Source organism: Eutrigla gurnardus, assembly GCF_963514095.1.
Source record: "Eutrigla gurnardus genome assembly, chromosome: 11".
Classification (NCBI taxonomy): Eukaryota; Metazoa; Chordata; class Actinopteri; order Perciformes; family Triglidae; genus Eutrigla; species Eutrigla gurnardus.
Window position 1 is genome coordinate 12689972 of NC_139925.1, and position 17572 is coordinate 12707543.

Here is a 17572-nt window from a genome sequence, read left to right on the forward strand (position 1 = left end):
ATGACACCATGATGTTTTCACGACATCAACAGCAGCACTCGTAAATTGTAACTAGTGACAATATCATGACCTTTTTGGCGCAATGAGCACTTAGTATAGATGATTTCTTCGCGTTATAGCCGTCTATCGGACACGGTGGCTGCTCACCGCCCTGTTCAGTCGTCTTTTAACCAGCCAGCCGGACACATATGCCCCCCGGTTATTCCACTGGACCTTTACCTCCTCTCTTATAATAGCACCCCACTCTCTCAGTCTTTCCAATGTATTCTACTCATTGTTTACTGTACATGCGGGTCCAGAGTAATAATAAATAAGGAGCGTGTGTGCCGTGCCAACATGATTGATTACGACAGGGAGGCAAGGTCAGGATGGAGGAACAGGCTAGGGCTGTCCGACTCATTGAGTTAACACTGTATCCGTATTGTATGAATGTCACCAGCGATCCTGTGATTTATTACTACAGCCACTGCTCAATTCTCCTTTTCTACCTCCCCCCTTCTTATGGTACCTGACCGAGATACAGGATATGAACAAGAAGTGTAGGCAAAATTCAGTCCGACAGCGAGCAGGTTACATCTGTGTTGGAGTATTTTTTGTTATATTCTATTTAAATAATTTGTTTGAACTACAAAATGAACATTTCTGGTAAAATTAAGCAGGAAAGGCGACGGCTTTAGAATGTTCACACTAATTTATATTTATATTTTGGGTAATTTGGAGAAGGTATCATCAGTAAACTTAATGTGTCATCTATCTGATGATATAAAATCAATACACACACACACACACGCACACACACACACCTACTTTATACCTACACACACCACCTCCTCACAACCACGGCAAGAAAAAAAAAAATCTGAAAGGACTGACTGAATTGTTTATTTGCTTGAATAACACACCAAAAAAAAAAAAAAGTCATTGTCACATTCAACAATATATACTGAACTCCTCTTTCCTTTCAGAGGATCTAACCTTTCGTCTTGGACTGAATACACAATGCCCCCCTGGACCTCTGGACTGCTCACTCTTTAGTGCATGTCAAGAAGACACCAGTCTGGACTATTTCCTCTGGGAGGTGGGTAAGCAAGCGCCACGCTCTGTCAGTTAGCGTAAAATGTTTCAGACTGAAGATGGATGGAGACGACGTGTCACTATGGCTCAACCGGGCTTTCACTGCTGCCATGGCCATGTCCTGGTCACATCAACCCAAGCGACCGAATCGCTAGGACCTGTCCTTCCTTTTGAGTTAGCATATACACAACATGACAGAGCTTGTGGCCTTCACTCACTCAGGGCAGCAAAAGAGAAAAAAAAAGAAAAGGAAAATGGTTCTTTTTTGGTACGACAGGTCATCTGGATGTTTTTGTTTTAGCACACTTTCAAAGAAGAAATACTGCAGCATGTTAACAGGAGGATGTTTGAATTTAAATAAAGATTATTTTTTCATCACAGCGAGCTACAATTAGAACAAACCAGCAGAGCTAGAAAAAGCTCGAAGGGTCTGACGAGAGAGGACCTTGACACGGGAAGTCTTGGAGTGCTGACCTCTGCGTTTGACCTCCCCCCAAAATATGTTTCCACAGGCAATTCCATAACTCTCCAGCCAACATTTAAATGCTTCCTGTTTGACAGGAAGTTCCACATCGCTCTCTGGGACCAGGGCTGATGCTCAACTGTGCGAAACGGCAGCGTGCAGAACCCGGAGTTAATTTATATCATGTCTCATCACCTCTTTGTGGAAGACTTCACCCACACATGCACACAATCAGGCAGAGACAAACAGTTGAGTGTGGGGGCCCTTTTTGGTCATGCGTGCTTGTGCGCAAACACACACACACACACACACACACACACACACACACACACACACACACACACACACACACACACACACACACACACAGTCTCTCTAGACTGATAATGTGCCCCCTATTTGAGTCAAAGGTACAGTATGTAGTGGCCATACACACTTCCTGAAGTAAAAGTCTCTGTATGACAAGATATTTTTTTCTCACACTTTTACTCTCTCTCTCTCTCCCTGAATCTCCCTCTCTCTCTCGTTCTCTCTCTGTGTCTCTTTCTCACTCACTCACTATTTCACAGTGTTGTTATTGCAATGTGTGTGTGTGCTGGTGCGGACTGTGAAACTGATGAATGACCAGCCATGGCAGATTCATAGTCCGGATCCTGGTGCAGCTGGAGAGGAAACTAATGGCAAGCTGGGACTATGGAGGTCTCAGAGCTAATACCTGTCTCTTCCATCAGGAGACCTGGGGGCATTTTTTTACACCCAGCCAAATAAGAGCCAACCCCCCCCAACCCCACCACCACCGCTGCCACCACTAGCACTCCTTCTTTTAACACCTTCCAACTCTGCAACGCCACCCCCTCAACATAACCCCCCCCCATGCACATACATACACATGCATGTGAGTCGCACGCTTGCACGCACACGCGAGCACTCAAGCACGCGAGCGTGCGGCCACACACAGATGGACGCACACCCCTGCCGAGCCCCCAAACTGTCCGAACCGTGGGGTGCTGGGGGGAAGAGTTTAATAGTGAATGGGTGGCCTTACAGGTATACAGGGCATCAGCTGTCTGAGAGTAAATGTGCGGCAAAAAGACAAGGATGGGCACTTTACTGGACATTGGCTTTTGCTCCCTGATGATCAGCCACACTATAAAACGCTGTTTCCTCCTTTGTACTGGCGGTTCAGTCGTGCAGCTGCAAGTTGTACCCGTGGAAGTGTTGCGCTTGTACCCATTTCCCCAGCAAGCCAGGTTTAATATTGAACCCGTGTCTCGATACGTATATTAATGTTTGTAGTCGCGCGCCTCCCAATGTTGTCCTCATTAGTGTTCTATACTATGTTCATCCTGAGAGCAGGCTGTGAAATGGAATCAGAGCGCGAGTGGAAGTCATTAGTCAGTTTTGAGTGTGCATATGTTCAATTGACCTGCAGTATGTAAATTCCTGCAATGCTGGCCTTGCATATGGGCCGAGTGCCTCACTGGAGGCCCGTCCAGCATGGTGCCTCATTACAGAGCGGCTTTCCAGAGTCCTCTCTGTTAATTAGAGAGCCTTTGTCCGTCACGTGACTCCGCTGGTCTGACACTCTGAGGTCAAAGTAAGGACTTATGGATCTTCCTCCTGCAACGTCCGTTTGTCTCTCTGTCTACCTGCGCTGCTCTGCAAGCGGGTTCGCGTTCGCATTTTTCATCTTTTGTTGTTGTGTACGTCGGACAGTTCTTCGATTCCACATTGAACTCATCCGTCAACTTTCATGACCGAAGGCACGGAAATAATTCAGCAACTTTCCAAAGTCAATGTTTTGGTTAATCGCGTCTGTACACCTTTAATCCGCCGTGAAAAAGAGCCAAAACGTATTTCCTAGTAATACTGTGTTACTATCTGTGAAAATGTCACAATTCTTCTCTAGTCTACCTTTTCACCTGCTTGTCAGACTCGCAAAGGCACTCAGCGAAATTATCTCCAGGGCAACAACAAAGCACTGTCAAGATACCCAGCATCCTGCGGCTTAATTGTTATTAATTTACTGCAATTAAAATGTGTCTCTCTGTCTGTTTTTTTTCATGCCTTGACAAGCATGGATATTGTTTACACGCAAAGAGAAACTGTTGAAGAACATTTCCAAGCAATGTCACTGTCTATGCATAGCTCTAAGCAATTCCGGCGCACATCGCGATAAAGCCCATATTTGAATAGGAGCGGATATCAAACACATTCATTAGGTTACATGCTTCACTTGATTAATTATATCTGAAGAAAATTGCGGGCACTTCGGATCTTAGTCTGGTAGTATCACCATGTGCCACGGATCCCTAATTTCCAAAAGAAAAGGGAGGGGGGGCTGAAGGGGATTTTTTTTTTTCTCCCAGTCTATCCCGGACAGCCTGCCTCTCTCCCTAAGGAAATGAACGTATTCAAATGTATCTCCATCAATGAGCACAGTAATTATGAATTCAGCACTAATTAGTAGATACACTACTTTCCTTGCATATTTGATTTCCACTGTGAGATGTTAATAAGGGAAGTGCCCATTTTTGTCCTATCTCATAAAAATTCCAGAGTGTTGGAGAGGGGGGGAGGGGGGTGGGGGCGAGGAGGGAGGGAGGGATGGAGGGAGGGAGGGCGTGGGGGGAGGTGGAAGGGGGGGCAGATGGCGAGAGGGAAACAGGGGATGCATTAAGTATGCATGGAAGTCGAAAAAAATAAGTTTACAGATAATTGGCGTGGTTACTGAGGGGCTAAAACAACACTGCTTACCTTAGTTAACATTCTGCTGGCTAAACATGCCTTTTAAAAGACATACATGCATTGTATTCCTCTCCCTTCGTTTACGAGACAAATAAAGGCTTTCCAGCAGGAAAAAAAAGGGACCCCAAATACAATAATAGTGCGTTGAATTACTAATGTCACACCCTTTTCAAGGAGTACACATTAGCATATGAATAATAGACAACCGATGGGTTTTTTTTGTTGGTTTTTTTTTCTTCTTCAAATTTTATATCTTTTGTGCAAATGTCATGAAAAAGTAAAAACCCGAAACAGTTTTGCTCTCTTACAACGCCAAGGGGTAATTACAATATTTTCCCTAAGAGAGAGAAATAAGAGAAACCCTCCCCTTCTTTGATAATGTTGCTGAAACATATTTACAGTGCACCACTGCTTGTGATTTATTAATATTAGAAGACAGCTTTTGTTGCAATGTTTTCATAGCCAGTGATTAGCACAGCCGGCTACACTGAATAAATTCATAAGTGGATTAAATTATCAAAGTGGAATAAATCTAATAATATAAATGTTCATTGGAAGTGAAGGACTTCATATTTCCAGCGCTGTCAGATTAGGGAGCAGATGGTCACCCTTATGCCAGTGTTACTGTGTGAACGCTCATGTCAGAGGCCATACCTTTACCAATAACATGAACATATTTCTGGACAACACACAATTGCATTGGATACAGTGGATTTATCTAATTAATCCAATCATCTCTTTTGAATGGGGATTTCGGTGCCCGTTGGTCTCTCCCTTTTTGACTGAGATTGGCGTCTTTGTGCCAGGCTGCCAGGCTGCCAGCCTAAGAGGCTGGTCCCCCTTCTCAAGGAGAGCGTTATGACCATGTGGTGTTCGTGCCAACCTCTGGCTGTGGCGGGGAGATAGGGAACCCGTGGTAAAAAAAAAAAAAAAAGGAAGAAGAAAAACACACAGAGGCAGAACACATGGAACACGCACATAACAAAACAACAATATACACGTATACTCCAAAAATACTCTTGTAACACGGATGTAAATGCTGATACAAATACTCCTTCAGGCACACACACACACACACACACACACACACACACACACACACACACACACGGACTCACAGACCTGCCACTCTAAAATCGACTTAATCTGTGATCAGATATACTACAATAAAGGCAAGTCTGGCAATAGAGGGCATGGGCTATTATGAATGATCTGTACGTTGCTCAACCACACACACACACACACACACACACACACACACACACACACACACACATTGTAACAAACATGAGGACAGCCATGCAAACACACACACATACACACAAAGGCGGCCCCCTCACACTCTTATTTGACTTTGTGTGTGCTTCGCTGGGTTTATTATGACAGGCTGAGCGGCGGGGAGGGAATTAAACTGTTAAGCAGACATCAGAGGCAGTCTAATGTTTAATGCAGGAGCCGGGGCATGTGCTGACTGATAATGAATACAAACAGGCCAACGTCTTATTTGTTGTGCTTTTCATTGGGAACGACTGGGGTGCTTGACATCCACAGCTAATGTACTGTACGGGGCTATTGTTCTAACCCCCCTCTCATCCTTTCCTCCATATCTCTCTCTGCCTCGCTCTCCTTTTTTTTTTTCATTTCACTTGTCTTCCTTTATTGCGCTGATTCTTCAAAGCTGCGCTGTCACCGCCATCACACAACAAGCCCCGTCTTGGGCTTGGATGTGACAGGATAATGTTGTAATTCTCGCGGAATCACAATCTCCATCATGATAATGTGTTGATGGGATGTGGTAATAGTTGTTAAAAGGTCACCCAGTGTGCTGTAATTGGCTCTTTCATACTTCACTACGTTTACTACGACAGAAGGCATGACCTCGCTGGCAGAGACGGTAAATATGCCATCTTGAGAGTGTAATTATACAAGCCAAGCCTTCTTGGATCCCTTTCTCCCGCCTCCTTTGCCCTCGCTTGCCACGCGCTTCCTTACAGTCTCACTTTAGATGTCCAAATGCAACTGTAAGTTGGCATGATAAATGAAGCAAAGCTGCCGTACAATGCTGTGCGTATGCCATGATTGGCAAGTGTACAGTATTGTTAGGAATGGGCAGTTGGAAAATGAAGATGTAATTTGAAGAGGCATCCATTTAAAAAAAAAAATATAGATTTATGTTCTCGCTGAAAGAAAGACTCACTTCAAATGTAAACAAAGGACACACTGACTGAAACAATCCACACATGTTGCCATAACTGATATGTTTATAACGGAAAATAAACATACGAATGTATACCTAAGCATGTGCAAACAGTTTAATCACATTAGGATTCCATCATGACAGCCCAGGGAATAAATAACAAATAACAATCCTACACATGTATTTTTCTAAGACAGCTGCTTCAGCTCTGCCCTTAATTAGTTCAAACACACAATTAAGTGGGGGAAATATGATTTATGTTTTTTGGGCATTAGGTGTTAAATTGAATCAATACTGTAATTAATACAGTAATACAATGAGGAGCTATGCATAAGATACATAATTGCTCGCATAGAGATATTAAAAACACACATTAGAGACGAGGAATTTTCCAGGTATATTTATAATCGTCTTTGAGGTTCAGTATTTTTATGTGAACATTTTGCCATCACATACATTTTTATGTCTCATATTTTATTATTGATTGATTAATTCTGTTGCGATATTAATATATCTTTAAATCTTTTAAACCTTGTATACAATCTATCTATCTATCTATCTATCTATCTATCTATCTATCTATCTATCTATCTATCTATCTATCTATCTATCTATCTCCTAAAAAAGGAGAATTCTGGTGATGGCTTGATTATTATTATATCCCCCTTTCAGTTTTAATTTATTAATACATTTAATAATTTCCCCTTTTCTTTGGCTAGATTATTTTTTAAACCCAATCCTTTTATTTTCACCTCCTGAAACAATAAAGGTTGAAAAGCCTTTGTGTTTCATCCCCCATTTAAATAATTTCCTGCTTTATATATATATTTTTGTTAAACGTGTGCTACAAAATGTGTTGGGTAAAAAAGTGATCTTGCAGATGTGGAAAGTGTTACACGTTTTGGTAATTCATGCATTGGAGTGCGTGTGCAGCATGTAATAGGGGGATACAGATCCATAGCACCTCCCTGTGGTGCTGACCATCTTATTGTGTGTGCTGTGAATTGGTTCCACTCTCAATATCTTATCTTACATCTCCTCTACTTATAGTCACTTTTATCTACCCACTGAGAATTTTCTTTCCATTTCAAGATTACCCTGTTAAATTACAACATCATAAAACATTAAAAAAGAGTGCTTCCTTTTAGAAGAACTTATCATCCGGTCTGACAATATGCTTCATTCAGTTTAGGCAGCTATTGAAAACTGCTGCCATCATTGTAACATTGTTATGGTAACTGCTTGAGTGAAGTCACCAAATCTTATTGTAAGATCTCCTACAATATCATAATAACACTTGGAAGCGGGGGCAGCGGAGTTTGACAATAATATATCTGTGGAAATCTTTCCCCCTCTCTCCAGATCCTCAGCGAGAGGCACATCAGAGGAGACATTTGCGCTTTATGAAGTGCATTCATTTGGCCATTTGCCATGTTTCCTCACCAGAGGACTGCTATGATGAATGAGAGAAGAGAAGAAGCAGATTTTCTCTCCCACCTCTCGGCTCTCCCCTGTGATTACTAATACAGAGCCCTGCAACCTCCCACACCATATGAAAACTGTAGGCTTGCTCTCATATCCTGGGTAATCCTCAATTTCCCAGAATCATTAAACTGAGACTAGCATCTCTGATGGCTGGAGATACTTGACATATTATGATTATTACCATATGAATACCTTGTTGTTACCTAGGAAGTGGCGAGGTTGCCTTAAAAATCGATGTGGAAGACTGGCATAATGGCCTTTCTAGGTTGTTGCATTTGAGAATAAAAGCCCCTCTTTTTTTTTATTTGTGTGAGATAAATCAGTGCGGTCCTCAGCCGTTGCCATGACGGACAAAACAAATATCCCGAGAGTTTGATGCAGGAAAAAAGAAAGAAAGAAAAGTTTTATCTTGAAAGACAAACTTTTAAGCACCTCTGCATTCAGTTCAACAATTTCATTTTTATTGTTGTTCAATTTGACAAATGTCACGGTTTTTATTTCACAGGCTCGTCCATGCAACCACCAGGAATTCAAGCCCACATGTCCGACCATAACTATCCCTTACTGGCAGAGCCACTAGAGGGCTTGTGGCATGGAAACACTAAAACTTTCAAATGCATCATTTACTGTACGTATAAACTCGCATTTCTGATTATAAATGCTACCCTTAGGTGAAAGGGATAGAATTTATAAAGTCGAAATGCTGAATCCAGAGAATTAAACTCGGCTGCAGCCGCGTTGAGGGGGATACTCTGCTGCGGAGGGGCGGACCAGGGAAATTTATGTGGGAGAAAAATGTATGTTCAGCGGATCGGCTCCAAACCAAACATATTATCTTTTTGGTATGCCCTCCTCTTCATAGCCTCAATCAGTTGTTCACAGTGTGTAATTCGCTGACATGCTCACCATGCAGAGACTTCTCTCTTTACCTCTGAGGGGGAGAATACGGAGCTGATACTGTAGCTAACCTGGCACATCTTCAAAGATTCAACACAGTTTACTCACGGAAGAAGATTTTTTTTTTTTTAAAAGGTAACAAAAGAATGCTCGAATCAAATTGTGTTTCACTTCATACCCACTTGGCGCACAATGTACAGAGAGGAAGGTTTTTACGACTTAAGGCAGAGTCCTCTGCAAGTTAATGACCGAAAATGTCCGAGAGCATTCAAAAAGTGGAAGTGAGTGAGAAAAACAGCGTTGCCCCGGAGGGTTTGGATTAGCAGATCTGTGCTCTGTCTTCTGCATGAGTTCTAGTGACAATTTTGGAGGATGGGTCAGATGAAAGACAACAGAAGGAAAGCAGGATCAAAAGCCACATGCTTTCCTGTATCCCTGCTTGTTCTAAGGGGCATACATAGTGCATTGGATTCATATCAAGGTCTTTGTACAGGGAGAGTCGGCCAACATGCAGTGGCCTTATTATTCTTTACTTCAATAACAAACCCACGTCTTCCCCTCTCGCCATCAAAGGCACAGCTCTCTAGAAGTGAAAAATACACATCATATATGAGTCATTCATCTTCCTTGAAATTTAAATAACTCCTTTGAACATCGTCTTTGGTAAGTTGTGGCCAAATATGTAATTCCGCATCGGCTGCAACGTATAACATCCGTCGGAAAAGACAATTCGGTGGCAGCCGGACTCTCTCTCGCCCCGTCGTCGGGAACGCGGCGCTAAGAAAAGTGGCTTACTTTCCCCTCTCACACTGTGAAACTACAAAACGTAACTTTTCATACCTTTCAATCGACTCCCATTCGCCACCCAGTAACGACGTTCGCTCCCTCGCCCTGAGTGACAATAACTAAGTTGTCCACATCCATTCCGCGCAGTTATCCGCCCGTAGCCTATAAAACAGAAATAACGTGGAGGTTTACTCACAGTGAGGGGTTACTCTCAGACCGGACCCGGGCAGCCATTTGAAGTGACAGGGCCGCCCATCATGCGCCTCTAACGGGGTCAGGGGGCCTTATGGGGACTTGATCCAGAGCGAGGCCACGGGGACCGGGCCTTTAGAGAGGATGGATGGAGGCCCTGGTAGGAAGGAAGGACGGGCTGATTACATCATTTTTCAGACCCACCAAAAGGCCCTGTAAGGACCTGTGGGCAGCTGGATTGACAGTTGGCCTCTCCGCTAATACATTTTGGAGTGATTTGTCAAAATGAAGAAATTGTTCCCGCTGACCTATCCCGTTCAAGTGTGAGCGACTCAGTTGGTGAGACTTGACAAGACAGGCGACATATTTCTCATGCTAACAGTGGCTCATGTTGAATATATGAGAGCCCAAGTCATAACAAGGCATTCATCATCATGAAAGAAACTTACTTTTAAAAAGAAAAAAAAAAAAAGGAATATCTTTCAAGTCTGAGGAAATGACATTAGGGGGAACATGTCAGGAGCGGAGTTAATCACTTCCCGAGTCTGTGTTGTGCTGTAGGTGGCGTCTGCTTCTGTCGGAGGGGAAATGTTTTGTTTTTGTGCATTTTTTCCTGAATATCTACAAATATTCCCTGAAGGCACGCTGCAGTGCGATGTTGCGCCACCTGTTTTCAAGGCGCAGTCGTTCCCCGGGGCCCCTCAACAAATCATCTTCCTTGTTTCTCCTGCGGGGAAAGAGACACCGTCACTCCTGGGTTTTGGGTGTCACATCATGCTGAAAGATGCTAGAGCAAATTCGACATTTCCGTCAGTCCCAACAGGTAAAGTGAGAATCAAAAAAAGCAGGATTGTGAAATTAGAGGTTGGAAAATCTAAGCGGGAATTTTCCTTTTTAGAAATCCATGAAGCTAAAAACGTGTCAACTCTCTTTCAAAAAATGAAAATAAAAGGATAGCTTGATTTTTTTTGAACATGGTCAAACAAAGGGGGATGCATTTTTGGCTTTGCCTCGTTTTTTTCCCTTTAATGCATAAAACGGCATCGCCGCACCCTCAGCTTAGTCCGGCATCTTTCTCTCAGCAGTGCCGACATAATGACTGACCTGGATTCATACTACTGTTTTCAATCACCATCTCCCTCCAAGGTTATTGGCCAAAATCCAGAGGTTGTTCTGGGATTCCACTTTATCAGAGGCAGAGGCAGAGCAGCATGCGGAGTTAATAATAATTTGGTCTGTGTTTTACAGCTGTTACACAATGGACACTGTGTAAACCTCTTACGACAATGGGGCCTCGGAGCTTCCCGTTTTAGAAGCAGATCCGTCTCTGTAAGACCGTCAATGACAGACAAATAACAGAAAGATATTAGGGGCAAAGAGAAGAACAAGACAAAGTAATTGGTGGTTATCTATAATGCAAACAGCGTGTTACATTGTGCTCTTTTTTTGATGCGGTATTCAGGAGGCAGGCGGCTGTGAAGAAATGTTCCCTTAATAGCCCTGGTGTGAAACTTTCTATAGATTTTCATTACGCTCTCCTCATGTGGTGCGAGGAAGCCGAGTAAGGACAGCGGCAAGTAGGTGCTGCCGCCTCGAACATCTGCGTTCTCCATTACAAGCTGATCCTGAGAGCACATTAAAAAAAGCTACAGGTAGGCGTTAAAAGCCGGCGTCGTCGTCGTAAGCGTACACATTCAATATAGATTAAGCCAACATAATGATAACAAGGCTCATCCAGGCGGCAAACATTGTTAAAAATTGAACATGTGAAGTTTCATACATTTTTTCCTGCAGAAAAATGAGTTTACTTATTTACCGCCAGACTCGGAACACTTCTAATGATGAAACTGACGTCTGTCAACAATGCTTCGTTTTTTTTTTTGAGGAATAATGAATATATTTACAATGTAATTCAGAACCCCCAGTTGCCTCTAGACAGTTGAGTTTCCCCTTCATGCACCTCTGTATTTTATTCAAAGCAGAACCTCACCAAAGGAAAATCTTCTATTATCCAGTCTAACACTGCAGCCTGAGGAGAAACACTGGGTAAAACAGTGACTTAATATTTCATATTGGTTAGATTATTCATCCACACAAAGACATTTCCCTTTTTTCCTCCCTCACATTGCAACGTCCTCATTAAAAATGGGACACTGCACATTGAAACTTTTTAAAAATTCAAATATTTTCTTTCAATCTTTAAAGAGCTTATATCTAATGAACTAAGATTTAATTTGGCATGGCTTAACATCCATTTGCACTGTTCATAATTAGGAATGCAGACCTCGGTATTAAAATGAAGGGGCAAAGCCCTCGGTAAGTTCCCAAGTGAAACAAGAATTGGTTCCACTTTAAGTATTAATTGATTGGCTTTGCAGTATCCCTTACAGGAGGAGAGTACACACACACACACACACACACACACACACACACATACGCACAATTTAAAGAGCACTCATTTCTCATCAATCTGGTGCTGCTTCATTTGCCTGTCTCTCAGTCCCCCAGAGAGGGACAACCTATCTGCTAGCGGAGCTTAGCATTTGATCATGAGTGTCAATATCAAACTGCAAAGCAGGATTACACACTGCTGTCGTCAATAGGCGTAATGGTTTTACATGTGTTAAGGTTAACTCAGCCATTTAATGTGCATAGTACCTCAGAGATAATCACTCAAAAAAAAAAAAGGACTTAAAAATGTCACACAAACCTCAACAGACCTGGGCGTCTGCAATGATCACACACTATACTCAGAGGGTCTTGTTGCATTTTTCTCTTTTTCCAGACTTGACAGCTTATGACTATGGAGTAGACAATTTCTACTGTATGAAAGTAGTCTTCAAGGTATTTGATTCAAATGTTCTTTCTTTTCGTGTTTTTTTTTAACAAGGAATATCCTCTGTGATGTATGATCACACTGTCTATAGAGTCACCAGAGATGCTATTATTGATCATAGGCCGACCTAATATAAATTCTGTTAACTGTTTATTAAGGAAGAACTTAAGTCCTGCACAAAGGGTGTTCAATGTTGATCGTTTTAGTTCACTGTGGACTATACTTTCTGATGACTTCAGGAACATCAGATCATTTCTCCTTTTACTTTTGTTAAAAATTTAACACGTCTGCCTCCACATTTATGATTCTTTATATGTGTGTGTGTGTGTGTGTGTGTGTGTGTGTGTGAGTATTTGAGCGGATGTGTGTCCACGTGTAGTCATGCGCGAGGAGACTCTTATATTTATTTTTCACAAAACATAACACTCTCCCACTGTAAACCTCTGCCGGCGCAAGTGACAGCTAAAAAAAAAAAAAAAATCCCCCACAATGCTGTGAATTAGGAACCGGTCTATTAGACACATGATCACATGATGCGGGATTAGTGGACTGGAGTCTTCAAAGCTGCTATTACAACTCCTGAGATGTGATACAGGCTCCCCCACTGCTCTCTGCAGGGGCGTGTGGCTCTTCCTCAGAGAATTACCTGACACCGTCGTGTCTGCGCTCTGGGAGACAAGTGCTGTGGCTCGGAGTGGAACAGCCAACATCAGTCGGAAATGCTCCCTCCATGCTGCGCTGAGCCAACAAACCCTGCATTTAATCCCATGTGTGAGCTGCCGTGATGGCGACATGAGTTGACATCAGAGAAAAGGAGTTAGGGTGCTAAGGCTGGAATGATGGGTGATAAAAATGGATTACAGATGGGGAAACGCCATCGCGCTTGAATAGTAACTCAGACTCAAAATGTTAATGATAGCCATTCGTGTTGGTGACTGCCCTGGTGTAATCGGGAGATAGTGCCTGTGTGGTTAGAATTAAGGGTGGAGATGTTTCACATTTCATTAGGTGGAAAGTTTAATCGTACAGTTATGTGCAAACTGCAAAATAACCTTTACTTTGGAGGGGTAAATTCCTTATGTGGTTAAAAAAACATAATGGCGTTTTAATCAAGCTAAAGTAATAACAAAATACAGAGAAGACATCTGGCTGAAGCATTTGCTGGAGGATGCGTTTTATGATTGTTCTGCATGCAAGAATTCTATCCTGAGCAAGTTTATAGTGTTGTTATGGCTGTGTATACTATATCACAACAAAGAACAAAAATGGAAGAAATAAAAGTGGGAGAAAAAACACATAATTTGCAGAAGAAGAAAAAAAAAAAGTGGTTGCATTCTGAACTTCAAGTTACCTTTTCTAAAGCTGAACACTGGGAATTTGGACCTCCCAGCGCAAACATTAACGGGCTGAAATGCAGCTCTGGATGTAACAAAGGAAACAATACCAGGGAAGAGAGCCAAGAAGGCAGAGCTGGCACGCCTGTTCCTGGGACCATGGGAATTTGGCTCCCAGAAATAATGGGGTTGAACAGGGCCCAGCACCACTGCTACTGTAGCTGGGAAAATGGTGCACCGCAAGCCAGGCTCCATCCAGGGAGACTTAAAACAGGAGAGGGAGGGGGGGTGAAAAAGAAATGAAATATACAGTATGGGTTGCACCTCACAGTGTGAAGTGAGATGAGTAAAATAATGGAGGAAGGGGAAGCCTGTCTTATGTTGGTCCCGAGGAAAAGTGATTGTAAATCAAAATCACTGCCCAGCTTAGTGGCTGGATGTGAGCTAACATAATACGCTGTATGGACAAACTGCTACCTGGGCAGAAAAGGGAGAGGAAATATAATAATAATAAAGCCCAGGACATAAAGGGTCTTTCATGTGATTGTAACACCATGTGGACAAAAGTTGAGGTAAACTCAACGTATGTACTGTATATATATAATATTGGTTAATGTTAATGCTAGCAGCCCCTCTCCAGCCTAATTAGGACAATAAAGGGTTATGGGCTAATGTATGACTGCCATGCCAAAGCTAATGAATGCCTGGTATACCTTGTTTCCTCCCAAGCGTCCTTGGACTGTCATCTCCAACCTTTTGATGTTGTATCTGATTATCCAGGCAGCGATTAATCATGATTAAGTAAGCACCAAGTCTCCGAGAGAGAAAGCAAAAGCGGAGAGGGTGGGTGGACAGCAGGAAAGTTGCCCAGGTTCAAGCCTTGATTCTGGGCAGAACGGTCTCCTGCTTCTGCCAAGTGGACACTGGTAATGAGACAGCAAAGTAAAAAAATCATGGTGCATTTTTTTTTTAAGTGTTGTTAAAAAAGAAAGATTCATTATCCACGCCAGGCTTTAGAGGCTTCCAAAAGAAACGCCTCTTGCCTTCTGTGGTAACCGTCACGTTGGACACGGCGGCAGGTTTTCACATGCACGGTTGCTATCTGACAGTCATTTTTTTTTTTTGCATGTTTTGTTTATACGCAGACATTTCAATATACCTCTTTGCTCTTTACCTTCTCCCCCCACCCCCTTCTCCAAAAACATTTTCCCTGCTTTGATATCAGTTGATGGAATATAAATGGGTTGGAGCAGACCTTAGGTAACCACCTATTGGCCTTCATGCATTTCTAATGTAACCTGTTCTGCCCATGCTCACAGAGTAGGGCTGGCTTCATTACTCCGAGGTGCTGAGTCTTTTGCCAGAACCCTGCCTTTTCAGCGAATAGATCACCCTTGTGACCAGGGTCTCTGATACTGTATGCACCACCTGAAAGCTGTAGCTGTTTGCCCAGGTGCCAAAATAATCAAGTTCAGCTCGCATGGCAGGTTATGAAAGAATATTAACTGTGGGAATAACCCAGCTTGACATGCGTCGCCCGCATGCATGATCAAACAAGAGCACCTCTCAGAAAAGGAGTTTTCCAGGTAGGCCCACTGGCAGGGAAGTCTGGGCCTGTGATGACACCAACTCAATCATTGTTGCTTTGAAGTCGGAGGGGTCAGTGTTGTAATGGGTTTGGACAAAGGTACAGTGAGTCTCTCTTTTTCTTTTTTCGCTTTCGGACCAGTTTTTTCTGTTAATCCGTTTAGCATTCTGCGTCCGTAATGGATTTCCCAGCGAAGAGGGAGAGTGGCAGCGTGTTGTTGAAGCGCGTTTAATGACGTACCAAAGGACGTAGAGCAGAGGTCCACATTATTGCCACTATCAATAATACAGCCGTTTAAGTGGCCCACTTGGAATATAGGCAAATAATACTTCCCCTTTCTACCACCCCACTGCCTCTCGCTCCGAAGACTATTTCCTCCAATGAGCTCCGATGTGAAGGAATTTGTTCTGCTAACCGCACCACTGTGTCATGGCTTTCCTGTCAGAGGTTGTTTCTGTTAAATAGACCTAAAATTTGATTTTACTTAGAGGTTTTAAGGTTTCCACCGTCATGTTTTTTCTTCACTGCTTTCCATCAACCTTTCGGCTTCCCTCCCTCAAACCGGTATTTCAAGCTTAAATTATGGCAAATGATGTGTGTTTGGGGTGTTGTGAAGGGAAACAAAATAACCCCCGATGACTGTGCTGTAACTTAACATCTCCCCCACGGCCCTAATGTTTAAGTGGAAAACTTCCCGACCACGAAGGCATAAATCAGTCTCACTCTCCTGCATGTTTCACTGCAGAAATGTGAAATTTCGGAAACCTATGTATGGAAACATGGAAATAAATAAGGAGGCATGAAGTTATGTGTCTCGTGCCCAATCGAACACAGAGAGGAAGCGAGGAGATCACCATATAATTGGTTCGGGTGTGTGTACACATGTCTGCCTCCAGTTCCAGCACAGTCCTCCAGTTCAACACAGGCTTTGAAATGTGGATTCAAAGCTAGCGGACTTCCCTGAATCACTGAAAACCCCCAGGACATGGTTTGGCCTTTGCGGAGGTGGAAGCCAAATATGAGTCTGAGAAGATGAAGCACCCTGGCCTATCGTCTGTTCCTGGTAGGTGTTCACTCCCGATAAATATTTCATTTTGGTACAAAACAAATAACTTGACATAATTCCTCCCCCTCTCTTCCGAGTAGAATGACAGAGTGGCTGATTTACGCATGGCGAGAGGTGTAAAAAGCATGGAGGCATGCCGCTTTTCTCTATCCACCATCTAATGGATGCAACCCAACGGGCTAACAACTGTTTGCCTTTTTTTTTTCCTTTTTTTTTTCTCAGACAACTGTGAAGTGAGGACACACTTGGATTCATATGAATTGCTGACTGTGATTTGTGAAGAGCTTTCTGACACCAGAACAGTTGGCTAAACTGCTGTATGTCGGCCGGCATACATCTGAGTGAAAGGCTACTATAATAAAAAAATAGCGTTACTTTTTTAACCGCCGATATGACAAAAGTGTTAATTACTCCGGCAGAGGCTGTTTAGCGAATTCCTTCAAGAGCACACAGGGGCTAAATGGTCTGATCCGAGGCAAAGCTACATTTGAGACTTGAAAGGGCAAGCGATTTCAACTTAAAATCCACTGTGAAAGTGCATTAACCACTTAACTGTTTCATCATTTCTTTCTTCTCCAATGCTCGGGGCTGTCTCTGCTTTGTTGCATTTGTCAATCACTGTAATTTGGGCTCCATTTCCAAAAATAATTATCAGGTGAGTGGCAGCCCTTTGCCTGGAGTGCCAACTTGGAAGCGACGTGCCCAAGAGTATTAATTATGCCGCTCAAAATATGAAGTCTTTTAATAGAGAGGCTGACGTGACATCATTGTTTAGAGTCTTTCTTCCCCTACAAACATGACAATCACGCGTGTCCCTCTGGTCATCAGCCGAGATGAGGAGGAATTGTCAGAGGAAGTTATTAACAAGCTGTGTACCATGTGATAAAGTCAGTCAGACTCTCACTG